The 27,634-nt window shown below is 36.9% G+C and overlaps 1 protein-coding gene across 1 annotated transcript in view; it reads right to left on the reverse strand.

Annotated features, from left to right (window-relative positions):
• Window positions 1–26,492, reverse strand: part of DTNA (dystrobrevin alpha) — a 458,249-nt gene extending 431,757 nt beyond the window's left edge. The window contains exon 1 of the mRNA XM_044666412.1: window positions 26,434–26,492. The gene's annotated coding sequence lies outside the window, so the exon portion shown is untranslated. The remainder of the gene's footprint in view (window positions 1–26,433) is intronic.
• Window positions 26,493–27,634: the final 1,142 nt, after the last annotated feature.

Raw genomic sequence — 27,634 nt, forward strand, 5'->3', positions numbered from 1 at the left:
ATCCTGAATGCTACCTCATTAACTAGCTTTGACTATGTTCTAACTAAATGCCAGGCACTGTGCTAAGCACCAGTCTAAGGAATTTGGATTTTATTCTGTATGTATTAGAAGCTATTAATTTCCCTACTATTAGTTTGCTGAGTCCTTTACCTCCTTTTACTCTGAGGCCCTGATATCTCTCTCCATAACATATTCAGTATTACCCATAATCTGCATACACTACATTTGCTTATCTATAATCTGTAGGGTCTCTTTTAAAGTTGTGTGTTTTTATAGGAAGGAAGAAAAAAAGGAAACAAGTATTTAAGTTCTTATGTGCCAGGCACTGTACTTAGTTCTGGGTATACAAAGACAAATCAAAATACAATCCTGTCCTCTGAGAGCATGCACTCTAATGGAGCAAGATATTCGAAAAAGGAACCAAAAGTGGTAGGGTAAAAAGATGGGCACATGGTTTTGAATTCCAGAAAGTCCAGAGCAGAGCCAGGAGGGAATGAAGGCTGGCTAACCTGGATCCCACCACAAAATTGAGGCTTTAAGAGGAACTCACAAAGTGGAGAAGGGGCAAGGCCAACAACACCTATTTAATTCATTTAAAATAACACTGAGTATCCTGACTTTCAGAGAGATATGCTTAAATGCATTTTTTAAAATGATGAAGATTACCATGTAAAATAATGAAATAAAACATCAAAAAACATTATTACATTCTATTTTGATATATTTTAAAAGTTATGTTCTGGTAAAGATGGATTATAACTGAAAAATCTGGTGGGAAAGAGGATTGAATCAGTCTAGTTGTAAACAATGAAGAGGAGCTAGTCAGTGTTTGGTGGGGTTCTTAACCTTTCTTGTTATGTAGTCTCTAGGTAGTTTGGTAAAGCCTATAGATTCTTCTTAAACTAATGTCTTTATTTAAGTTAATTAAAGAAATGTGCTAAATTTCAGTTAGGGCAGCTAGGTGGCTCAGTGGATTGAGAGCCATTACTAGAGACAGGAGGTCCTAGGTTCAAATCTGACCTCAGACACTTCCTAGCTGTATGACCCTGGGCAAGTCACTTACCCACCATTGCCTAACCCTTACCACTCTTTTGCCTTGGAGCCAATATACAGTATTAACTCCAAGATGGAAAGTAAGAGTTTTAATTTAAAAAATTAAAAAAAAAGAAGTTAGTGAAAATAAAGATATATTTTTTCACATCTGAGTCCACAGACCTCTCTAACATCTATTCTTGGAGTCTAGGTTAGGAACTCCTGGTTTAATGAGATAACAAACTATTTAATGTTCAAGCTACTGAACAAAAAGGAAGGAGAAGAGTCTTTAAATAGAAAAAAAAAAACTTTAAAAACTCAAACTAGTTGGAAATGAACTATGGTTTCAATAAAATTGTGGGGTTTTAACACTAGCACACTAAAATGCTTCCTGCTTTTCTATCTTGCCTTCTGTTTTCATCTGGAAAAAAGATACTTGAACTCCCAGTGCTCAGAAAGCTGATTGGAAGTACTAGAAAGGACAAGCTCCAGGAGGGCTTGGCTCCAAGAAAAACCTAGGGTGAATTAGGTCTATTCAAGCCTGAGGATAGAAGCAGGATTAGATTAAGCAGTGTTTGATAACAGCTGAAGTTTTGTAAGAAAGGTACCAAGTTTATCTCCATGGGAGAGCACAGTCTAGTGGAAAGAATGTTAGACCAAGAGCCAGGCTACTGTGTTTGAGTACTTAATTTGCCACTAATGAGTCCTGTGACCTTAGTCAGATCACTTAACCAGTCAGAGCATCATCTTTCTCTTCTAAAAAATGGGAATGGTGATGAAGATGGAGAAGATGATGATGACAATGATAAATGTCGTGCCTACTTTAAAGAATGTGAGAATTGGTTGTAAGAATCATTTGCAGATACACAAAAGAAAATTTTGTAAAAAACAAGGTGCTACACATACATAAAATGCTATTATTAAATATTACTCTAACTTAAATGTTTATGTTTAATTTAAATGTTATTTAAATATAGCATTTATTGTAATGCTATATCACATTATTACTTAGCTCTATTCTAAAGAGCTAGTCTATAGAATTATTCTATATTATATATAAATTTCTATTCTATATTCTATAGATAATTTATTCCATAAAGAATATATAGAGAAAAACAATAAAATCAAAAGTAAGACATGTTAATAAATGTTTCTTAGCCACATATAAGGATTTCTATTCAATACAAGAAGAATCTTTTTACCTCTTTGAACTGCCTCAGAAGAAGAAATCCTTCTAGTAGAGGATGCTGAACACGGTAAGAGGGGGTACCTGTTCAGATTTTGACTAGATGATCTCTAAGGTCCCTTCTAAAGATAATTCATTTATGATTGGAAAGGACCTCAGTGGCTACCTGATATTTGGGGGCAACTAGGTGGCTTCAGTGGATAGAAAGCCAGGCCTAGAGATGGGACATCTTGAGTTCATATCTGGTCTCAGATGGTTCTTAGTTGTGTGATTGTGGGCAAGTCTCTTAACCCCATTTGCTACCTAGCTCTTATTGCTCTTTTGCCTTGCTTGGAACCGATATTTAGTATTGATTCTAAGACAGAAGGTAAGATTTTTTTTTTTAAAAGCATATCCCCGCCATTTTTTGATGTTAGCATCTGGTGGAAGTTGAGCCTACATGCAAATAAAAGGGATAATAGCTTTGTAGCAATGGTCAATAGATGTCCACCTCTCTTCTAGTTCTCTTTTATATGCTGTCTTTTCCACCATTAGAATATAAGCTACTTGAAGGCAGAGGCCGTCTTTTTGTTTTTCTTTTTTTTTTTCTGTATTCTCAGAGCTTGTCAAATGTGGGTAATTTAGACCAGTATTTCTAGTGTTTTATGGAAACTTATCTGTTTCAGGGCCACTTGCATATTCAGGCCTGTTTGGGAATAGGAGGATTGGTAAAAAATTACATTTCTGAGTTTTGTGACCCTTGGGTAGTCTTTTAATCTCTCTATAGTTAAATTGTTGTTGTGTTATTTTTCAGTCATGTTCAACTTTTCATGATCCCATTTGGGGTTTTCTTGGCAAAGAAACGAGAGTGTTTGCTATTTCCTCCTCCAACTCATTTTAAAAATGAGGAAACTGAGGTAAACAGGATCCTCATCAAAAAATGACGTAGTTGGACTTGGTTTCTAAACTCCCTACCAGCTCCAAATCCCAAAACCTTTGATCCTTATTATTTCCAACCATCTAATGTTATTACCCCTCTCTCTTAATCTGGCCATCAGTCATGATAAGGAGTAAACTTAATGCTTTCCTTTGAGCAAGAAAAATGAATTTAGCTGAGAGCAAGTTCTGCTTTTCTGTATCCTAGTTTTGTAGGCAGCCAAATGCTTTTGCTCTCCTGGCTCAGTGAAGTAAGCATAGGCTTTTATTTCCCTGCCAAAACTCAGCATATTCAATTGTTCTTGTCAGAGACAAGGAAGGATATATTGTGGAATCCCTTTTTTCTAGATGGTGTGGGTTCACCAAATAAAGGGTTGTTTCTTTTAGTCTCCAGGGAATCCTCTATACAGATGAACAAAGTCTTAATGCTTTTCACTCCATGCTCATAAACCTTTAGTAGCTCCCTATTCCCCTACAATAAAAATATAAATTCTTTTGCTTGTCATTTAAGGCTCTTTACAACCTTGCTTTAAATTGCCTTCTCAGTCTTAGATCATTCTGTTTCTTTTTCTTACACTCTCCATTCCAATCAAACTCATCTTTACCTGATCCCCCTACCTTCCTCTCCACTTCTCTCCTCTCCTCTCCCTTACCCTTCCATCCTTCCCTCCCTCCTGGGCTCTCTCAATCCTTAATCTTTCCTAGAATACTTTGTATGTATCTCTTATTTGTGCCTAGCATATTCTATCTCATATTATATTTATCCTATCTTTCTCTTGATCTTATGGAGGACAGGGACAGTATCAGTTTTCTACACTGTATCACTAGACCCTCAGAATACCTATGTATCCCTCAAAGAGAGCACATCCCTTGCATATAGCACAGTAAATATTTAATAAACATGTATTAAAGGGGGCAGCTAGGTGAGTTAGTGGATTGTGAACCAAGCCTAGAAGTCTTGGGTTCAAATCCGACCTTGGACACTTCCTCACTATGTGACCCTGGGCAAGTCATTTAACCCCTATTGCCTATCCCTTACCACTCTTCTGCCTTGGAACTAATACATAGAATTGATTCTGAAACAGAAGGTAAGAGTTTACAAAACAAAATAAAAAACCACATATTTAGTTCAAACAATCAATCAACCAATCAGCAAATTGAATAAAGTCATAGAATTCAGAGACAGAATGGCTTGTAGGAACCATTCAAGCCAACCACTTAATAATAATATTAATTTTAATGATATAGTGCCTGAAGGTTTACAAGCACTTATAGAAATATTATCTCATTTTATCCTCAAAATTACCCTGTGGCGAGAGTGCTATTATTGTTTCCATTTTACAGGTGAGGAAATTGAGGCAGGCAGTGGTTAAATGACTTGCCTAGGATCTCATAGCTAACATATGAGATAAAATTTGAACTCAGGTATTCTTAACTCCATATATTGAACTCTATGCATAGCATTACCTAAAGAGAAAAAAAAAAGGCTTGGAGAGATTGTGGCTTGCTCAAATTAGTAAATGAAACAGGTTTTTTTGAGCAACATAGTACAGTAAATAGAATTTTGGACTTAGAATTGGAGGACCTGGATTGGAATCGTAGCACTACTGTTTTATTAACTGTAACCTTAAGTCAGATAAGATGTCTGGTCAGAAAAAAAAAAGACAGTTCTAGCATCAAAGAGTTTATAGTCTAATGGGGGAGATATGAAAATAAGCATATACAAACTACAAATAGGGGAAAAATTGTTGTTATTTGTCCTTTGTTTTTGAAGAGGATCAATGACATGACAGGGTCTCAACTTGTGTAAGAAATAGATTTAAGTGAGATAAAGTTGCACAAAGTCATCAACTTTCCTCTCTCTTCCAGAGTCATCAAAGTTCATTGGCAAGCCAAAAACCAGGAGGACTAGTGATAGTTTGGGATGCAGTGGATAACATTGGCATCTTTAAAGTCTGACCAAGCTCTATGCACTCCTCAGAGCCTGTTTCTGTTGTCTTCATTTCCATTGTAACAAATTGTTCTAATCCAGTGATGGGCAAACTTTTTAAAGAAGGGGCCAAAGGAAAGGAAATGCTCATCTATCAGTCTGTTTCTAAGGCAACTCTTTCAAAGTTTCATTGTTTTGTATCCTACTCATTGTATTTTTCAGATTAGGAATAATTTCACTCGGGATAGAACATTTCATGGTGCCACATCTGGCCCACGGGCCATAGTTTGCCCATCACTGTTATAATCTTCCAATTTCACTAGAGAAAGTCTTCACATGCATGGTGTAGACATCCCCAAAGGTTTGACTACAGGTTTGAGGTCTGACAATTACCTTCACACTGGTTTAGCCCATCTGCTGAAAGAAAGGGCTTTTCCTTGGGTATGGCCTCTGTATTCCCTATAGCTGTGATGGCAAACCTATGTGTGGCATGTGTGGCAAAGATGGCATGCAGAGATGTCTCTGTAGGCACATGAACTGTCACCCACCAGAGTTAGTTATTAGAAAAGCAGAGGGACTTGGGAGGAGTTGTTCCTTTCCTTCTTTCTACTGCTCCTCCTCTGCCCAGCAGCCCAATGGAAGCACTTACCTCCTCCCTTGAGCAGAGCACCTGAGCCACTCCTCTCTCTTTATCCCTCCCCTGGTTGGGGTAAGGTAGGTGGGTGGAGCACTCAATCTTGGGGGTGGGGCATGGAACCCAGTCTGAGGGGGAGTTCATTGCACACAGTATCTAAAAGGTTCTAAAAAGTTTGCTATCACTATGCAATAGTTTCTTGGAGCCATAGGTGAGAAATGAATTACAAGTGAATGCCAAAGATGCATGAGTAGCTCTAAAAAGGGCACAACAAATTTTCACACCAGAGGTGCTAGTCTTCCCTGAACATCCTATACAACCCTCAGGATAAAAAGGAAATAATTAATGAAGGGAAGACACTAGAATTAAAAGAGATTAGGAAAGTTGTCCTGTAGAAGTTAAGATTTTTAGTTGGTACTTAAAGGAAGCTAGGGAATCCAGTAGGCAAAAATGAGGAGGAAGAGAGCATTCTAGGCATGGGGGTTAGAGAAATTGCCCAATATGGGCTGGGTCCAGGGAAATATGGTCAAACTTGTGCTTTAGGAAAATCACTCTGGTTGCTGAATGGAGGAGGTATGAGAAGAGACTTGAGGCAGGCGGCAGATCCCACCCCAGCAGGCTGTTATAATAGTTCAAGGATGAGGTGATGAGGGCCTGCAGAAGAGGAGGGGGCATATTTGAGATATATTACAAAGGTGTCATAGATAGACCTTGACAATAAATTGATATGAGGGTGAGGGATAGTGAGGAATTGAAGGTAATACCTTGGTGGTAAGACCAGCAGACTAGGACAATAGTGCTGCTCTTGACAGTAAAGGTAAGGTAGGAGGGGCTCTCAATGTTCTTGCTTATAAAATGAGGTATACAAGATGATCTTTAATTAACACTCTCTTCCCCAGTTCTAAATCCATGAAACTCAAGTATTCTGCCTTTAAATAGAGTGCCCTTGACACTATGCTCCTCCATTTAACTACCTTCTTCCTTCTCTTTTATCTTCTAACTCTTGCTTAGTTTGATTCTGAATAAAATGGACTTTTCTGCTATTACTTCCTCTCTTTCCTTCTTTTCTTAGTCTACTCAACTACTAAAAATCAACTCTAATCATGTCTGGTAGCCACAGTGGTAGCACCAACAACATACTATATTTAGGAAGGGTAGAGACAAAGTTTGACGTGAAATTAAATATAATGAAGAATAAGGTGTTTTAACTTCTTAAAGCCTTGAAAATGTTCAAGAGACTTGAACTTCATCAAAGTATCCATCTACTCTTGCAACCTTTTCCAAACAGGGATGACAACATGCTATAGTGTGAAATGTAATGGATTTGGAGTCAGATCATCCATGGGTTCAGATATTGCCTCTAACACTTCTTATGTGACTGGACAAGACACTAAATCTTTCTCTGTTCTTGGCTTTTGGACTACAAAACTATGCCTTTGATGCTGTCTCTTCCTTACAGCATTTAACCAACCCTACGGTTTTCTCAACCTATAATACCCCTCTGCAAACCCACCCCTTTCTTCCACTGATTAGCTTCTCTTGGAACCATCATTTTACAAAGGGGTCTGAGATAGTCATTCTTCCCTCCATTCTTAACTTATAGACTTCAGAACCATATCCTCAATCTTAGCACCTTCTTTTCCTTCTCCACTTCCCTACTTTTCAGCTGCCTTTCCTGTGTTGTCTTTCCTCTTTAGATTATAAGTTTCTAAGGGTAAGGACAGTCATTTTGCGTATATTTATATCCCAAGCACTTAATACAGTGCATGGCACAGAGTAAATGCTTAATAAATGCTTGTTTCTTCTCTTCCCTCTTTTAATTTTTTGTCCCAGTTTACTACCTACAAAATGGAGATGATAATACCTATAGTACCTTTCTCAAGGCTCATTCTGAGTATTAAGTTATATAGCAAATGCAAAGTGCTTTTTGAACCTTAAATCACTAATAGAAATATTTGCTATCATTATTCTAAAAGTTTAATTCACGAAAAGTCAAGATGAAAAAAATTCTCAACTACTATTTAATTGTGAGTATTACAACAGTATTATTTTCTATTAGTTTTCTTCACAAATACATAGCATTTAAACTAAATTATAGGGTAAATAGACCTTAATGGTCTATTCTATAAATATATCCCTTACTTATAACTTTGTTTTTACCTACATTGAATTCTAACTCTAACGCCTCATTGTTGTATACAAGCAACCTGGTTTCTTGAAGACTGTCAACAGACCACAGGCTCTGGTGAGGGAGGCTTACTCAGCCACAGACTTTGAATACAGTACAGTCATGATATTTAACTGTGTGCATTTCATTGCCAGAATAATTTAGCTAAATCTAAAGAGGGTTTACAATTAAGTACTAAAATTTTAAGCAACAACAACCCACCAAAACCATCAAAGCATAGAGGGGCTATGATCTATGTCAAAGGAAGAAGTGCGCTGATGCCATCCCAGATCCTTGAATTCCTGAACCATTTCTTGAGAAAACGTAATTTAAACTCACAAAACTTGACTACTAAAATGAGCTTTAGGAACAAAGCTTAGTAGGTAACTGGGCATTTCCTATATTCAAAATGTTAGCTCCTTTACTACAATTGTCTAAATTATCAGATACCTTGAGTTATCGCCTTATAAACCCAATTGCATTAAGTCTTAACTAAGATGGGTCTTAGATTAAGAGAAATGAAATAATATTTGAACTCCTTTCAAGGGTTCAAAAATGTAGGCATGGCCTTATTCATCTAAATTTAAAGTAGGGAAAAGAGAATGAAATAATTCTTCCTCTATCACCTTGATGAGGCCTGCCAATCTTAATTATGGTCCCCTTCACAGATGTCATTCTAGGTAGGTGAAGGAAGAAAAGTAAAGGAGAAATCAAGGGGGAAAAGGAATTAAAGAAATGGGTAAGAAAATGAGAGGTAAGTGAAATGGACCATTCAGTAGCTAAGATAGGGCAAATGTAGCATTGTCCCAGAGTAGTTTTAAAAAAAATTTTTTTTTAATGTTACGGATAGAACTTCAGAAGATATTAACAACCAGGCTTAACATTTAATCCACAAAAAATAATTAAAATAGGAAGTTATTTCCTAGTCACTACTCCCTAAGAGAGTCTTCTCTCCCTTTCTATCTCATCCCTTATCTCCATCCTTGACACTCTCCAAGCAGTGACAGTCTCCTACTGGCCATGTGATAAGCATTTATCAAATGCCCACTATGTGCTAGGCAAGACTATATTACTCTTTATTCTCAGCAGTCAAGTTCCATGGACAAGTCCAGATATAAATACAAAAAAAAAAAACCCAAACCCAGCATCTTTCCTCCAGGAGCTCACATCTCATTGGAGGGAAGAATAAAAGACATATTCACAGATAAATAAATACAGAATGTATGCAAAATAAAAACAACTGAAAGAATAAACAATACACTCTTTTAAAAAAACAAACAACCTTACCTTCCACCTTAGAATCAATACTATGAGTTGGTTCCAAGGCAGAAGAGTGGTAAGGGCTAGGCAATGGGGGTCAAGTGACTTGCCCAGCATCACACAGCTAGGAAGTGTCTGAGGCTAGTTTTGAACCTAGGACCTCCCATCTCTAGGCCTGGTACTCAATTCACCGAGCTACCCAGCTATCCCCAAACAATGCCCTCTTAAAGGAACAAACATTTGAGTTGAGTCAGAGAGTTCTTAAGGCCCAAGACAAGTGATCATGGGAGCATTTCAGACATGGGAGACAGCCAGTGCAAAGGCATAGAAATGTCTTCTGGATGTTGTCTATCATAAGCAGTAAGAGGACCAGTTTGGCTAGAATGTGGAGTACAAAGAGGAGGAATGAATAATCAGCTTAGAAAGATGGGCAACAGGAATTTATGAAGAGCTTTAAATGGCAGAAGTTTATATTTTATCCTGCAGGTAAAGGGAAACCACTGAATTTTCTCAATTAAAGGAGTGTCATGGCCAGACCAGTGTTTTTGGAATATAAATTTGGCAGCTGTGGGGAAGATGAATTGGAATGGGGAGAGACAGCAGGCATTGTGATTAATTTTATATTAGTTCCAGCAAGAGGGCATCAGAACCCGAAGTAGGATAATTGTGGCATAGACAAATTTATAATACCCATTGGCCACAACATAAGAGAGCTTTTCTCCATTTTGTCTCCATCTTGCTCCATACAGCAGTGGCATCATGTTGTCTTGATATTTCTCTCCCCACAAAGTTTTGGGTCTTGTTATGGTAATTTCTACCATAACAGTCTTCAGATACATGGTCTTTTTTTCCTAAAGACTCTCCTTATCAATCCCATTTATTGTCCCTTCATAAATAAATTCATTCTTACCTTTTCTCCCCTAGGAAAAAAAAGTTGCTATGAGAATACATTTTGTGCTGCTTGCCCCTGTCAGCAAAATTCCAAGTTATGGATTTGAAAAAGAAGTTGACACCTTTGTAATTGAGTTGAAAATTTAAAACTGAAGAAAGAGGAGGATGACTGCTTCAACTCACTCCCACTCTCAAAGATTCCACTGCTAGATCATGATCAATCAATCAATCAACAATTTTGTATTACATTTATTGTACTCCAACATAACTATTCTAGGTAGAAGGATATTCAAAGACAAAAATGAAACAAACTCTCACTTGTATGGAGGGAGGCAATTTGTCCACAAATAAACATATACAAAATAATACAAAATAATCTGTGGGGAGAACACAACAGCTAGAGGATCAGAAAAGATTCTGTTTACAACATACTTCAACTTAGCTTTGGGAGTTCTAGGAGGAGGTGAAAAGAACATACATTCTAGGTAGAAGGGCAGCTTTTTCAAAACAGATTTCTTAAACAGTGCTGTGCCCTTAGGGGCTCTCATACTGAAGGAAAAGTGAAGCACAGGTTATATCTGAAGTTAAATTTTAGCCCATTACATTGGGTGCAGCAGAGTATAGTTTGAACTGTAAGTCACATGCCAAAATAACACTCTAAAACAAAAGAACCATAAAAAGAAGGATTAGTCACTACATTAAAGAAAAGAGGGAAAAATAACACCCACACGTTTTGAAATTCTCTCTCTTATCCTAAAGAACAATTCCTGTTTTGAAGCAAATTTTCAAATTTAACAGTATTCCATCACTTTCTAGAGAATGTTTAGCAGTGTGAGCAAAAACTCTTCCATCATGCACGTTCTAATGATAAACACTGCTTTTGCAGTTTTTAGGTTAAAAGGAAGAGGTAAAATTTATCCAAATATGAAAAACATGCCACATTTTGTGCTCATAAATAGAAACCAGTGCTGGATTGGAAGGGAGAGCCTGGAATGTTGCCCAAAGAGAATGTAATGTACACTTCTTACCTTTTGAAAATCCTTTTCTTCTTGACTTTTCATCATTTCCTAAGAACAATTTTTGTTCGTGTTGGAGCAATTCAATGGCAGGCTTAATCTGTGCATATGTAATTCATTTCAAAAAATTTGAAAGGCATCCAGAGACTTTTCATATTTAGGACAATTTTTAAAATGTCAACTCAGTAATTATTTTACAGAAGAAAACGTACTAGTAACATTACTAGGTCTAAGAACTTTTATTTTGTAAAGGATGACTGTATTTGTTGAGATAAGACATCTGCTAAGATCTGAAAAAAAATCTGTTGATAAGAGAGTATCAGTGATGGAGAGCTAGAAGGGTCATTAGGCATCATATAGTTCAATCCTTTTCATCTTTACAGATGAGGACCAGAGATATTAAATTACATGATCAAGGGCACAGAGTCAGTAAATGGCAAACAGAATTTGGACCTTAGTCCTCTGATTCCAAATTCAGCATTCTTCCTATTTTAATGGATTATCTTACCCAGAACCAGCCCAACTGAAGCTATTAAGTAAGCATTATGTATTGAAGGCTTGGGGATGAGGTATCATCCTGAAACCCTTTTAATTACAGACACATCAAGCAAAAGGAGTACATATGAAATGGGAAATAAAAGCAGGCTGGCTGCAAAAGAGACAGAAGGAAAGGACAAACATAAGACAACTGGTGGTGTGGAATATTGAAAGAATAAGCAACAGTGAGAGAATAATATTTTCCCCGAACTAAGTGTGTGTGTCATCTGAAATCAGTAGATGAACTATTCATGGGCCATTTTCCTGGCTTATTTAATATGATAAGAGATAGATTTAAAAAAAAAGTTTTATATTAGCATAGCGAAAAAGAAATATGAAATCAAAATCCATAGTTTACAAAATGTATGACATTAAAATAAAGAAATAATAGAAAATAATGTACAAGCAAATATCTGACAGGCTAGTGTTTAAAAGGAAGGGAAAAAAACAATGGTTTCATGTCTTTTAGTGTTTCTGACTTTTATGATAATTAATTATTTTGACAAAAAAATAACCATTAGTTCAAAGCAAGATTCTTGTGGACACACAGTACAATCTCCTAAAAGAAACTATATCTAGGAGTAGGTAGAGCACACAGATATGAAAAACAATTCAAAGCCATTTCTTTCTTCTATCACAATGCCACTTATTTTTCCTTCCTTATTGTCAACCCCATCCATTCTGCTTTTTCCTTTGGTTCCTGTCTTCAGTTGATCTTATTAGAAACATTGCTTCATTTCCCTCAGGGCAGTCATGTAGCCAAGGTAGCTTCTTATCTCACATGACCTAGAGCACAACATCATGTGTGCAAGTGGATACCTAATCCTTTGCTGTGGAAAAGATGCAGCAGTGATAATTGTGAGCCTGGATTTCTGTTTAAGTTTCTCTCTTGAATAGCAGCATCACATATCCCAATCTTATCAAAGAGAGATGATTCAAAAGATAACGGGTGTAGCCACCACCCAACCCCTCAATACTTCATGCTTCTAATACAGGCAGCAATGCTAGAAATGTATACAAAAGTAGACAAAGAACCAGATTATTTTTAATCTACCAGATAAAGAGAGAAGGAGTTAGGGGTAGACTCTGCATAGGTCCCAGGATTGGTTCAATTACAAATTCAGACATAAAGTAGATGATGTGATTACCTGAATCATGTATTGATTTTCTACTTTAAGCTAAGGATTAAAGCAAAATAGCTCAAATAACATGAATCCATTAAAATCAACTGAAGGAGTTTGGGGCAGAATACAAAATTGATTTTAAAATGATAATCAAAGCACCCCGAACATCTGTTAATCCTGCTAACTCCCTTCAAGTTACTGTTTTCTTGATCTCCTTCCCCTCCTCTCTAAATTCCTTAAAAGAGTTATCTATACTTGCTACATCTACTTCTTCCCCATTACTTTTGCCCCTACTACTCTACATAAACTGCTTTCCAGGATGTCATTAATGTACTCCTAATCAAGAAATCCAAAGGCCTTTGCTAGTTCCCATCCTTTTTGATTTCTCTACAGTATCTGAAATTGTTAATTCCCCTTCTTTAAGTTCTCTCTTTCATTTATCTCCATGATGCCTCACCACTTTTTCTTCACTAAACATTCTTTTTTTGTTGTTGTTCTTGGCACCTTATCCTGCCCCTAATGTGTAAAATAAGTGGTTCTCTACAGTTCTGTCCTTAGTCCTCTTTAAACTTCTTGCTCTCTTTCTCTACGGCTCTCTCCCTTGACATTATATTCTCTTTCAACTGTCTTTGTCCCAATAGTTTGAAATCTTTATCTCCAGCACCAGCTCTCTTCCCAAATTCTAGTCTCACTTTACACATACATCTCTACCTAGATGTACTGCTGGAAGTTGAAACTCAATATATCAAAAACTGAACTCATTATTTTCCTCTCTTTACCACCCCGGAATATCTCCTCCACTATTTTTAAAGTTTTATCTTCTTGATCACCCTTTTATTCTTGCTCTGAAAACATTCTCCTAGTTAACCACTTTGAAACCTCAGAGACAGTTTTAATTCATAACTAATTTACTTCTTAATAGCTAACATATATAAACTTTAAAGGCTTGCAATGCATTTTACACACATTATCTCATCAAATCCTCACAATAATCCTGTGAGATCAGTGCTCACATTATCCTCATTTTATTGATGAGGATACTGAGGCTTTTTGAAGTTAAATGATTTCCCCCAGAGTTAAGAGTCACACAGCTTGTGACTAAGGAAGCATTTGAACTTGGATCTCATTCCCCACATCTGATGAATCATCCTATCCTCCCAATTCTACTTGTACAGTGTATCTTTCCATTCTGATTGCTCAGAACTTTACTGCTTTTTGCCTGGAACCTTGTCTTCAGTCTCTTTCTCCTCCAATCTACCTAGGTAATATCACTTCCAGAATCAGATTTTTTTCATCAGTATCTATGATCATGTTACTCCCTCATCAAAAAGTTTCATTGGCTCCCCGTTATCTAATGAATTAAGTCTGAAATTCGAGACCTTACATTCAAGACCCTTCTTTCTTTATACTCAGGATCCCTACAGACTTATACTGGATTATAGACAAAATTCAATCACTTTTTAACTATACATTTGTCTCCCTTCTCTCCTCCAAGTCTCTACTAGTATTTTTCTCTCTACCTGGAATAGCTTCGCTCCCTATTTCCTGCTATTAAAATCTTATATATAATTCAAGTCCTAGATCAAATGCTATTTCCTTCATGAATGAATGAATGATTTTCTTAGCCAGTTATCAAATATCCCTTTCTTTGTAGCTTCTCCTCCCCACAATACTTTCTTTAAACCTCATATTTTTTATATTCTTATTAATATTATTAAGTTTAGAGGTTATTTATTTATAATATTATTTAAGTAATATTATTTAATAATAAGTAATATTATGTAAGTAATATTATTTAGTTTAGAGTTTAAGATTTCTCATTAGATCTTTTGTCTTCTATATTAGTACTTATACTTGGCTTTTCTTAATGTTAGCTAGAGGAAGCTGTGGCTCAGTGCTTAAGAGCACTGGGTCTGGCATCAGGAAGATCTGAATTTAAATGTGGCCCCAGATACTTCCTAACTCTGTGCCCTGGGCACTTAAACTCTGATTGCTCAATAAAGGGATCCACTGGATCCACTGGAGAAGGAAGTGGTAAACCACTCCAGTATCCTTGCCAAGAAAACACCATGGATAGCTTATGGTCCATGGGATCACAAAGAGTTAGACATGACCGAATGACACAAAAACAATATCAATGACAAAGTTAGGCTATGCTTCATTAATCAGTATTGCTGCTCCTATATTATCTTTTAAGGGCCATATCATTACCATGTTGCCTTTTCTGAATTATGGCAGGTTTGCTGTTTTTATAACATATCATTATTTATGAGTCAGGCCTGCAGTCAAAAAGCCTTGAGTTCAAATTTAGCCTCAGACACTTATTAGCCATGTGGCGTTGGATAACTCACTTAACCCTTTCTGCCTCAGTTTTTTCATCTGTAAAATGAACTGGAGAAGGAAATGATGAATGACTCCAATGTCTTTGCCAACAAGTTCCTGAGAGGGGTCACAAAGAGTTAGGACTGCAAACAATTGAACAACAGTTAAAAAAAACCTTAAAATACTACATTAAGCCTAGCTATAATGTTCAAGTCTTTAATTTTAAAAGATGAGAAAATGAAGCCCTTAGAGGTAATGTGAGTCTTCCAATGTTACATATTTAATCAAAGGATGATAAAACACTTATTATTTATGAATCTGGCTCTTCATTAAACAATGTGCCTACCCTATTTACTCAAAATAAACCATATCAAGTTATCTTGTAGCCTAGGGGTCAGCAAAGTTAGGCTCATGAGTCAAAGCCAGCCTACCACCTGGTTTTGTATAATTTGGGAGGTAAGAATGGTTTTTACATTTACAAGTACATTTGCACTTAACAAATTACATTTATAAAAATTATTATCCTATGTACAACTATACAAAAATGTTGCTGTAATTTGTTGACTCCTGTCTTAGTCTACTCTTATTCCAGTCTTCTGCACCATATTACCTCCCCAGAAGCTGTGCTTATGAGTGTCCTTATGGAATTTGTTTTGAATTCCATGATATGTTTTCCCCATTTCAGCTTGTTAGAAATATAATACTTTATTATAATAATCTCATTCAAACTTCACATCAATCTTTTTTCCTAGTTAATAGAAATTTGCTAAATAAAATAATGGTTTATAATTCGTTGTTTCTTTTAGTGATATATTCACTGCCCTCCCCCGCTTTTTTTAGCCCTGATAAGTATATTTGTGTTCTACAACATGGTTGTAGCCAATTCATTCTTGACATCTCAGCTATTCAGCTGATTCCTCTCTATGAAATCTAACCAATCTAACCTGATCTTCCCATCTGAATTAAAGTAATCTATTCATACTCAGATGTCTCATAACATTTTTTGTCCCTCATGTATAATTATAGTATTCAAATTTTATTAGAATAACACTAATCGCTAACATTTATGTAGCGCTTTAAGATTTGACTAGCATTTATGTACCATTTTCCATCTCTACTCCTAGATTGTAGACCCCTAGAGAACACGGTGTGTGAGTTATTCATCTTTGCATTTCCTGGCTTAATTGGTATTCATGTTTAATTGAATTGGAAGTGTTTTTTTCAAGTGGCAAAGAATAAAATATTGAAGTCAATTATCAATTTAAAAAAACCCCAAACCTTTACCTTCTCTCTTAGAATTGACATTAAGTATCAATTCCAAGGCAGAAAAGTAGTAAGGGCTAGGTAATTGGGATTAAGTGACTTGCCAACGGTCACACAGCTAGGAAGTGTCTGAGACCACATTTGAACCCAGGTCCTCCTGACTTAAGGCCTGACTCTCTATCCACTGGGCTACCTCGCTGCCTCAAACAATGTTCTCTTCTAAGAGCAAATATGCAAAAAGTTTCATTGGCAAGAGAATGCTGAGGTCAGCCAGGACACCAAAGGATCATAGATTTAGAACCAGACAGAACCTTATAGAGTGTCTGGTTCTATCCTTTTACTTTACAGATAGGAGGAAGTGAGACCAAAGGAGATTAAATCACCTGCCCCAAGTCATACAAATGATAAATTAGTAACAGAGCCAGGATACGAACCCAGGTTCTTTGACTCCAAATACTGCAATCTTCCCATGTTCCCACATTGCCTCTATCAAAATCCTATAATCTAAGCAAGTGATCTACTTGAAGGACCAACAAAGAAGACAAATTAAGACATCTTAAGCATTTTTTGGCATGGTTGTATTTATGTGATGCTAATGTCATTTCAAACTCCAAATTAAGTTTAAAGTTTACAGAGAAACAAATAGTGTTTGACTCTTGGGATAGATATAACAACAAAAATAACACAAGTAGCCTATTGAATAGTTCCATTAGTTGAAATTATGAAATTTAACAATTGTTGAACATTATGGATCAAATCTGAGCCATGGTTAAAATATACATATAAACCAGGTTGATTTCACTTTGTCCTTAATATTCTAGAAATCACTATTTTATGTCAGACTGCTTAATGTTAGTGTTAAACAGTCAGTCAAGAAGTCAAATTTAACTAAGAAGTCAGTTATTTACTTAATGTTAATAATACCTAAATAATATTTGGCAGGTATCTTTTCTCCATTTAGATTCACAGAACAACTTCAGTTTAGGTAAAATTTCAACAGCAGACACTAGGTAGGATGATCATACAACACCACAGAAACAGATATTGTGATGGAAAGTACCTTAGAGAGTCAAGCTAGTATGATTCATTCATTTTGCAGGGGAGGAAGCTGAGGTTCAGAGACATTATATGAGTGTTCAAGGTCACGCAGATTATAAGTAGCACAGAAGAATTTTGAATCCAGGCCTTCTGGTCAAAGCCCAGTGTTTGAGACTAGATTATTTCTTACTTTGCCTGATAACGCATTAGATATTTGAAATTACAGTTTTGTATGAAACTGCTCTTTGCTTAGTTTTGTCAAAAGACATCAGGGAAATATTCAAGATATGATTTAAATATTATAAAAGTCAAATCAAGATTAAAATGTCTATTAGAGATAGTCTATAACAGTCTTGTTCATTCTCCTCTGTTACAGTAAAATGACAGGACTGTTTTTTTATGAAATTTTGCTTTTGTCTTAAAAAGATAATATTAACTCTAATTTTCTTTAAATGTAAGTATATTCAATAGATGAGCATTTTCTTATATTTATAGCAGTCTCAATTCTTTGCTCTACAGATTGCTCTCATGTTGTAGAGATTTTCCAGGAAATTTGGTTTTAAATCAAATTTTTGTAAACAAAATCTGAATCTCTCATGATCTAGTTGCTGATACAGTGGTAACACTAGGAGTTGAGCACACCATGATACTTGCAGTAAATTACACTCTTCATTTAACAATCCAGATTTTCATTTAAATGATGTAAGCACTTTTTGGTACTATATTGAAACTGGATCATTTCTTTTCCTTTTGGCTACTTTATTGAATCCACTGGCTATGTGCTAAAAACCAATAAAAATTCTGTTCTGAAGAGGAAAAAATATACCTTTCATCTTATAGCTCTGTTAAAGAGATGCTAAGTTTGATGAAAGAGGATTTAGGTAAATTCAAAGAATAGAAATATCAACTTGGAAGGCTATAAGGAAGCACATGGTGGTTCTAGTGTTGTTCCCCAGTGATTTGTACTTGGCTTTGGGTTACTGAATGTTTTTTATCAAGGACTTGAATGAAAGCTCTTAAAGACAGCTCATCCAATCACAAATGACCCAAAATAAGGAGGAATAACCAACACATTTACCAATGAAGTCAGGACTTTAAACATATTGTAAGCCAAATCTAATAATATAAAATTTAGTAGGTACAAATGTAAAATCTTTCATAAGGGATTTAAAAAATCAACCTCCTAAATACTAAAAGTGAATGATAATAGTTCCTCTGCAAAAATTCTTAGGATCATATCTGTAGTCCTCATAGTTCAGTGAATTCAATATTCCATTTTACTGAAGAAGAAACAGATACCCAGAAAGTTTAGTTGATGACTAAGTTTACTCAGTTAGTGGCAAAGCCTGAATTTCAAAGCAAAATCTCTGACCTCTAAATGCAGGACCCTTTTCCTTAGCATGTGTTGCATTCCCTAAAAATCTGGGAATTTTAGTGGACTGAAAGCTCAGAGTGAGATAATAGTTTACCATGGTAATCAAACAAGGTACCTGAAACTAAGGTAATTAAAAGAGAAACATAGAGTCTGGGTCTAGGGAGGTGGCAGTCCTGCCATTCTTTGTCCTGGTCAAATTATTTCTGGAGGATTGAGCTCAGTTCTAGGGACCATATTTTGGGGTGGACATGAATTAGCTAAAAATAGTATAGAGATGAGATCATAAAAGCAAGTGCTGGAGACAAGTCTTGTATAGCCCTTTCATATAACAGATGAAGAAACTGAGAACAATGGAAGTTGTTCATACATACATACTCATAGGGAGGTTTTGAAATGAGGTCCCTTAATTTTTTGCTCCTTTGAATTATGTTACAACTAGTATAGCAAAGGGCATCATCATCTTGCCATCTGAAGATTGATTAGAAGAACTTTAATTGTTCATTATGGAGAAGTAAAAAATTATGCAATGACAGAACAGCTATCTTCAAATATCTGAAAGACTCATATGGAAGAGTAATTAGATTGATCTGCATGATGTCAGAAAGTAGAATTAAGAACAAGGAATGAAAGTTGCAGAGAGAAAGATTTAGGCTTGATATAAGGAAAAAAAACTTCATGAAAATTAGGGCTATCAAAAAGTAGAATGACTCAATGGGTTCCTTGTCATTAGATGTCTTCAACTATGGACAGGATGACTATTTATTGAATGTGCAGTAGAGACAATTATTGTCTATAGCTAGGAGGTGCAGTGGATAGAGTACTGGATCTAGAGTTAGGAAGACCTGATTTCAAATCTGACCTCAGATACTTAAAAGCTCTTTGACACTGAGTAAGTTACTTAACATAGTTTGCCTCAGTTTCCTCATCTGCAAAATGAGCTGGATAAGGAAATGGCAAACCATTCCAGTATCTTTGCCAAGAAAACCCCAAATGGGATTAAACAGAGTCAGACACAGCTGAAATGACCAGACAGCAGTAACAATGTGGCCCCTGAAATCCTTTCCAACTCTGGGATTCTGTGATACTAGAAGCTGATGTTAGTAGTTGCTAATTGACGAAGAAATAGAGTTAGGGATGACATTTAAGATTTTGTTGGTATGGGAAACTTCCAGATGAGTAAAACCCTTCTACCAATATAACTTCTCTGCAACTTAGCTGTCTATATAGCACTAAGAAGTCGGATAACTTGCTGAGGGTCACAGAGCCAGTGTGGTACTTGAATCCATATCTTCTTTGTTCCTGGGGAGAGCTATACCATTGACTCCTCTAAACTGAAGTCATTTTCTAAAAGTAGAGGTATGTACTATATTGATAAAGGGCAAATTTGGAGTGATTTTTACATTTGTATTCCCAAACTGCTGAATGATGCTGAAGAAAGTCACATCACCATATTAAATAAACCCACTTCAAATTACATTTCCAAATTTCACTGGGATCTTTACCTGTAGATTTTATCAAGTTCCTCCCCTATTGAATAAACTCACCTTTTTGCCTTTCAGATAAAATAGGAACTCTCTTGTTTGCCCTTTAAAACCCTTTATAATGTAACCTCAAGTTATCTTTTCAGTCTCTCTCTCTCTCTCTCTCTCTCTCTCTCTCTCTCTCTATATATATATATATATATATATATATATATATATATAGACTATAAAGTTTGAGGGGATATATATATCCCCTCAAACTTTATAATCTAGACAAATTGACCAATCTGTTCCTTACATCCCACTCAGAGTCTTTGCCATTCACTAGGCCTCTTCCATTCATGTCTAGAATCCATTTCCTCCTCATTAGCCCACCTCCAAAAATTTCTTAGTGCCTTCAAGTCACAGGTCTCCCTTCTACATATAGGCTTTTCTGATCTACACAAGTGTTAGTGCCCTCCCTTTCCCTAAACACCTTGTATTGTATTACTTTTTATTTATTTTGCACATTTTATTCTGTATATGTAACTCTCTGTAAACTTAAAAAAAAACACCATTTCCTTCTGTCTTATTGATTCTAAAGCAGAAGAGTAGTAAGGGATAGGCAACTGGGGTTAAGTGACCTTCCTGGGTCACATAATGAAATGTCTTGAGACTGGATTTGAATCCAGGATCTCCTGTCTTTATGTTTAGAACTCTATCCACTGTATGACCTAGATGCCCCTTTCTGTGTGCACGTTCTCTCTGTGAATTCTCTTAGAATAGGAATGGTTTAATTGTTTGGTCCAGAGTTATAAAGTTCGGTCTAGAGTTATAAAGTCCAATGTTATAAATCTTTGTTGACAGTTTCCCCCTACATTTTGCTAAGCTTAGCTTATCCTCCTGCCTTTAGAATTAAGAGAACCCCCATTCTTCCTTATCCTAGTTCCCCTCTTCTTCCTGATTTTATGAAATATTACAACAATGTGCCTTGTAAAGTTTGACCTGAAGTTACAGCTAAAGAAGGCAAACTGAGAGGGGGAAAAAAGTTTTGTTTTGTTTTAAAGTCCATCAGGGAAGAAATAAGAGAGAGAACTCATTAACAGGCAGGGTAGAAATAAACAATATCTAGTACTGAATGACAAGTTGCTGTTGGGAGGTTAATGCCAAAAGGAAATAAGTGAATTCAAGGAATACAGAAACTCTCTGAAGTTAGGGATAATAGATAGCATCACATATTTGTACAATCTTGGAGCTTCAAGAAACCCTAGAGATTGTCTATTCTCTCACATACCTGAACAGGAAGTCTTTGTAAAACATTCCCCATAAATTACCATGTGGCCTATTTGAAAGCCTCCACTGATGAGGAACCCATTTCCTCCCAAAGCAGCTGATTTCACTTTCGGGTAGCTCTGTTAGAATATATTATTTTTCCCCCTTTGAATGAGCTAAAATTAACCCATTTGCAACATTTACCTATTTCTCCTACTTCTGGCTTCTAGGGTAAAACAGATTAAGCCTAAAGCCTTTTCAACAAGACAAGCCATCAATTGTGATGTCCTTTCTGAATCTCCTCTTCTCTAGTTCCAAATCCCATCACTACTCTGTTCATCTTCTTTAGATCATGCTTTCCCATTGCCAAAATTGTGTCTGGAACAATAATGAGATACTGCCTGACCAGGACAGAGTATATAACAGAACTATTATCAACTCCTACTTTTGTAATGCAATCTTTATAGTATTAGTTGCTTAATTTTTTTTTAAATAACCATACCTCACAGTTGAAACATAATGAGCTTCCCATCCACTAAAACAATAATAGTTTACAAATACATATATAGTCTTAGGTTTTGCAAAGTGATTTACCTACATTATTTAATTTAAGCCTTTCAGCCCAAGTCCTCCCCTGTTCTTGTCTTATCCTAATATGGCATTAACCCAAGGTCCTCAAGGCCTTTTAGATAAATTCAGTCTCTAGTTAAGTTTTGCTAAACTGAAGAGGCTTTAATATGGGTCTGGTGATAGTGATGCTGATTTCCCAAGGAACATCCTAGCTAAGTTCAGAGGATCTCATCACCACATTGACTAAAAGGTAATGCATTTTTTCAGTCACCAGAACTCCCAAGTACTATTTATTAAGTCATAGCAGGGTTGTACTCAGTATTAACAAAAGGAATATTCAAGTCAATCAGATTATAAAAAGTATGAATATTGATAGGAGCAACAACACTCTGAGGTAGATAATCCAAGAGGTATTGTCTCCATGTTGTAAAGAAAGAAACTGAAACTCAGAGAGGTTAAATGACTTTCTTTAGATTACATCCAGTAAGTAAGAGAGCCAATCTCTCTAACTAACCTAACCAAGTGCTTTTTCTACAATACGTTAAGGCCTTCCTTTCTTCCTTCCCTCAAAAGAATAAGTTTTAATGGTGAGGCAAAATCTAATTATAATAATAATTGTAATTATTATTATTATTAGTAATAGCTAGCATTTACATAGCACTTCAAAGTTTGCAAAGAAAGTTTGCAAAGTAATCTAATTTTATCCTCACAAAACCCTGGGAAGTCAGTGTTATTATTTTGCCCATTTTACAAATGATGAAACTGAAGCATAAGAAATAAGAACAGTAAAGACTCTGTTAAGAAAGGAAACCTATACATATCACGGAAATCTGAGAAAGTACAAGATTTTTATATTGCTCCCAAGTTTCCAATATAGACTCTATTCTTTCTTTTGTTGTTTATTCAAACTGTACTTTAGAGTGAAACCATGAATACCCCTTGATCCAGTGATGCCCCTTCTATAACTATACTTCAAAAAGATGAAAGAAAGGAAAAGGACCAATATGTACAAAAAATATTTTTGGCAGCTCCTTTTTTTGTTTGTTTGTTTGGAATAGCAAAGGACTGGAGACTAAGAGGGAACCAGGGGAATGGCTGAACAAATTGTGCATATGAATGTAATGAATACTAGTGTGTCATAATCAGTGATGAAATTCATGGTTCAGAAAAACCTGGGAAGACCTCTCTGAACTAATTCAGAATGAGGTAAACAGAACCAGAATAATAATAGAAACATGTTAAAGATTAAAACAACAACAACAAAAACTGTGAAAGACCTAAGATCTCTGATCAAGTCAATGATCATGATTCTAGAGAATTAATAATGATCTGTGTTAACTCACCTTCTGATAGAGAGATAAATATATTCAAAATGCTGAAGGAGACATGTATTTTTGGACATGGATACTATGGAAATGCATTTTGTTTGAATATTAATATTTGTTATGAGAGTTCATTTTTCTTTTAAATCTACAGAGGTGGGGGGAATGCATGTTAATTGAAAAATAAGATAAATGTAAGATAGTATGTATGGGGTTTGTGCCCTTGGCCATTTCATATATATATATATATATGCACATATGTATGTATTTATATAGATATGCCTAAACCTATCCTATTATAATGTAAGTTATTTATTATAAAAAAGATGAAATTATGAAGCATTCATTAATTTTGGAATATCAAAAGCTCATGTAGATAGTGACATATTCAATATGAATAGGGGAACACATGGAAATAGTTAAGAATCACTGACCTTTAAAAAAAATTAACCCTTGAAGAACTTAAAACTATGAAGCAAATGCCAGAATCTAATAGACTAGATTATTGCAATCTAAATTGCAATCATTTTTCCTATGTCTGTATATGCCTTGGTGTCATGCTTACATTTTTCAGAAGTGTTCAACCTTTCTTCTTTTTTTGTTGACATTTATAACAGCATTTATACAGTGTTTTAAGGTCCACAAAGTGTTTTCCTTAAATTGTTATCTTACCTGATCGTCACATTAGCTCTGTTATATAGGTGCTATCATTATGTCAGTTTTACAAATGAGGAAACTGGGGCTTAGGTAAGTTAAAATTAAGAGTAATACAGTTATTGTGTGAGACAGGATTCTATCTCATGTCTTCCTGATGCTAAAACCAGTATTAATTAAGACTAGTTTTAATATAACTTTAAACAAATATATCATCATTTTTTATTCCTAAGAATTTAACATGTATTCAGTTCAATGTTTCATGGCATTTAGACTAGAAGAGCAATTTAGAAGACATTCCATTGAACCACTCTCAATATACAGATGAGGGACATGAGATCTACAGAACTGATGTGACTTGTCCAATGTCACATAGGTAGTAAACATAAGAATATGGTTTCAAACCCAGGACCTTTGACTATAAACGCAGTGCCAACTCTATTACATTTTATTTTATTTATTTGTTTTTTATTTTAAACCCTTAACTTCTGTGTATTGGCTCCTAGGCAGAAGAGTGGTAAGGGTAGGCAATAGGGGTCAAGTGACTTGCCCAGGGTCACACAGCTGGTAAGTGTCTGAAGCCAGATTTGAACCTAGGACTTCCTGTCTCTAGGCCTGACTCTCAATCCATTGAGCTACCCAGCTGCCCCTCTATTACATTTAAAAAAGAAAAATACCCTTTATAAAACTCAAACTTTTATCCTAATATTATTAACTCTACACTAATCAACTGAGGCAATCCATTCAGCTAAACCCATCTGGGTTATGAAAATTATAACTTTGTGACATAAATTTGGACATATCTATATCAAGTTCATTTATCTAGAATAAGAAAATCTCATCAAAATTGTGGATTTTAAAATAGTTTCAGAACAGTTGGGGGAGAACACATTTGTATTTATTTGAAAGAATCCTTTGCAAATGAATAAGGTTAAAGGAGACATTTAGTCAATTAAACAGATAATACTATGATTCCATGGTACGCTCAGCTGAATAATAATTAGTTATATAAAAATGTCTTGTTAAGTACTTTATATTATGGCACATTTAAAACTATCAAGTCTTTTAAGGTATTTTTTACAACTGGAGGTTGTACAATACTTTATTCCTCATTACTAAATTGCTTTGAATATTATCTATACAATGCAGTATAAGGCATACACATGTACAGAAATATGTAGCCAAGTTTTAATAATAAAAAGAATAAAAGAGAATGGTTTTAAAAAAAACTACCCAGCCTCCTGTCACTGTGACTGGATTAAATATAATTAAAACAGCTTCAAAACACAGCCAAACCCAAAGATATGTAAGACTGTATTGTGAAGAAAATGACTGCCAAATTGTAAGCCAAGAACAGATTGGTGACTTAAGAACTTTAAAATTAGTTCTAAAGTGTTGGTTCAGTAGTTTGCCTCATAATAACCTGTTGTTACAACACCTTCCCCTAAATACTACAGCATAACTAAAAATTGCATAAAATTCTGTTAAAATGTGAAAGCATGGACCCTGTGGTTGTTTTATGAACACCCTGGTTATAACTAATGATACTGTCTTCAAGAGCAACTACATAGTGCAACTAAATCATTTAGTACTAACAATGAGATGCCCGGCACTCATGAATTGAAGGAAAGTATGTTTCATTAGACAGATAAGAAAGTCCAGATGTATAGATGGGCACCTATATGTAATTTGTCTAGTTCTATAAATGAATTGGCAAACAAGCATAATGATAGGCAGCAAGTATCTGTACTTATAAAAACCTATTCAAGGAGAATAACTTTACTTCAACAAAGTCCAACAGCATGTGCACAGACCCATGAAAGAAATTCCAGGTTCCACCAGACCAATGTTCCACTATAAGTGAAGACCTACAACCTCTCCTTGGAATTCTACCATGTCCTCTCCAGCAAGGCTCTGCCTAAAGAAGTACTTTACTACCTTGTCCCAAGCAAGGAGCACTTAGCAGAATTGAGGATGTCAGTGTGGAAGCCCCTCCTCCTCCTCCTGGCCAGTCATCTCCGCTTTGGGTCTTTTGAAAGACATCTCTCCACCTTCCCCTCAGAAAATAAGAATGAACTGACACAAATATCGTTTCCCCTCTTCTTCTCTCCCTCCCTCTCTTCAAGTGAAAACTCTGAAGTGGGCAACAAGCTCTAAAAAACTGAAAACCCCGGCGACCCTCAACCTCAACCCCAACCCCCCACCTTTGCCCTCTTAGCCATTTGCCTTGACACCGCCGTGCATTGAAATACTGGGAACCACTGCTTACCACTGCGGCCAGGGAAATAAACCCATCCAGCATTTCCTTGTAAACACTCCTCGGTCAGTTTCCCTAAGTGAGGAACATCTTTCAGTGGGGGCTTTGAGACCCCGACTCCTAAGCCACTCTCCCTCCCGCCTGGCCTCGACGAAGGAGAGACGCCAAAACAGTAATAACAAGGATGAGGAAAAGAATCGCTCGATACCTCCAGAGCTGCTCCTTTGGCTGCCTTCTCTCGGCGGTGGCCGATGCCACTGCCACTGCCGCCGCCGCCGCCGCTGCTGCTGCTGGGAGGGCTGTCTGGGTGCTCGCTGCTGCCACTGGGCGCTGATCAGCTGATATTTACCTGTGAGGTAATGCACACTCTGTAAGGTCATCATCATGCAGCAGCCCCTACCGAAGCCAGCCCAGTGCGGAGCCCGGGAGCTCCGGGGAGAGCCCAGTTCACGTTGCCGCCGCTCCCCACTCAGCTGCCCGCTGCCCGCCCCAGTCGAAGGGGGTGGGGGGAAGGAATGCTGCATCGCAGAGGCTGCAGCTCTGGGCACATGCTTAGGACTCGCTTGGGCTAAAAGCCAGCGGCACAGGTGGGGAAGCCCTGTTAAGTGGGTGTTTTTTTTTTTTTTTTTGGTGGGGGGGGGGGTGAAGCCTACCCTTCTCCTCCCTTTCCCTCCCCCCATTCCTGCTCAGCTTCCACTGTTTACTTTGCCTCCTTTTGCATTGCCCTTCCTCCTGCCTCAGTGCCACTCTCCACCACCTCTTCCTCTCCTCCCGGTGTTGGTGTCAGTGACTGCTGCTGCTGCTGCTGCTTTTGCTGCTGCTGCTGCTGCTGCTGCGGTCCCTGCGCAGCTGTGTAATGCACGTCATGAGCACCTCCCGATTCACAGAGCCTCTCTACGGCGAGCCGGGGGCAGCGTGCACCGGCTCAGCCCGGGCTTTACGCCCACTCCGCTACACACTCACATACACACACCCCTCTCTTCCCATCCCAACCCCCACCCCCTGGTCCTTACCCGTCCCCCTTGTCCCCCACCACCACCCCCTCCAGGCTCCCCTCACCACCGAGCTGCCTCCAGAGCTGTCATCCGACATGGGGGGAAAGAGCTTTTCCACACACCTTCCAAGGAACCGGCTTGCTGAGCTCAGTCAGTCCTCGAGACTCGCCAAACTCTTAGAAGGTGTCCACTTGTGAGTGTGTGTATGTGTGTGAGTGTGCATGTGCTTGAGGTTGGGGAAGGATCCCCTTTCTTATTATTTAATAATGTCAGAAGTGCCGGGGCTGCTCCCAGAGTTGTGGGTCATGTGGGCTCAGCAGAGGCTGGCTGCTGCCAGTACCAGGGTTTCCTGAGGATCCTGAAACTATGATCTCATCCTCCTCATCCCCCCTCCTCCCTGCCCGCGCACACATA

This window comes from Gracilinanus agilis, chromosome 1 (assembly GCF_016433145.1).
Source record: "Gracilinanus agilis isolate LMUSP501 chromosome 1, AgileGrace, whole genome shotgun sequence".
Lineage (NCBI taxonomy): Eukaryota > Metazoa > Chordata > Mammalia > Didelphimorphia > Didelphidae > Gracilinanus > Gracilinanus agilis.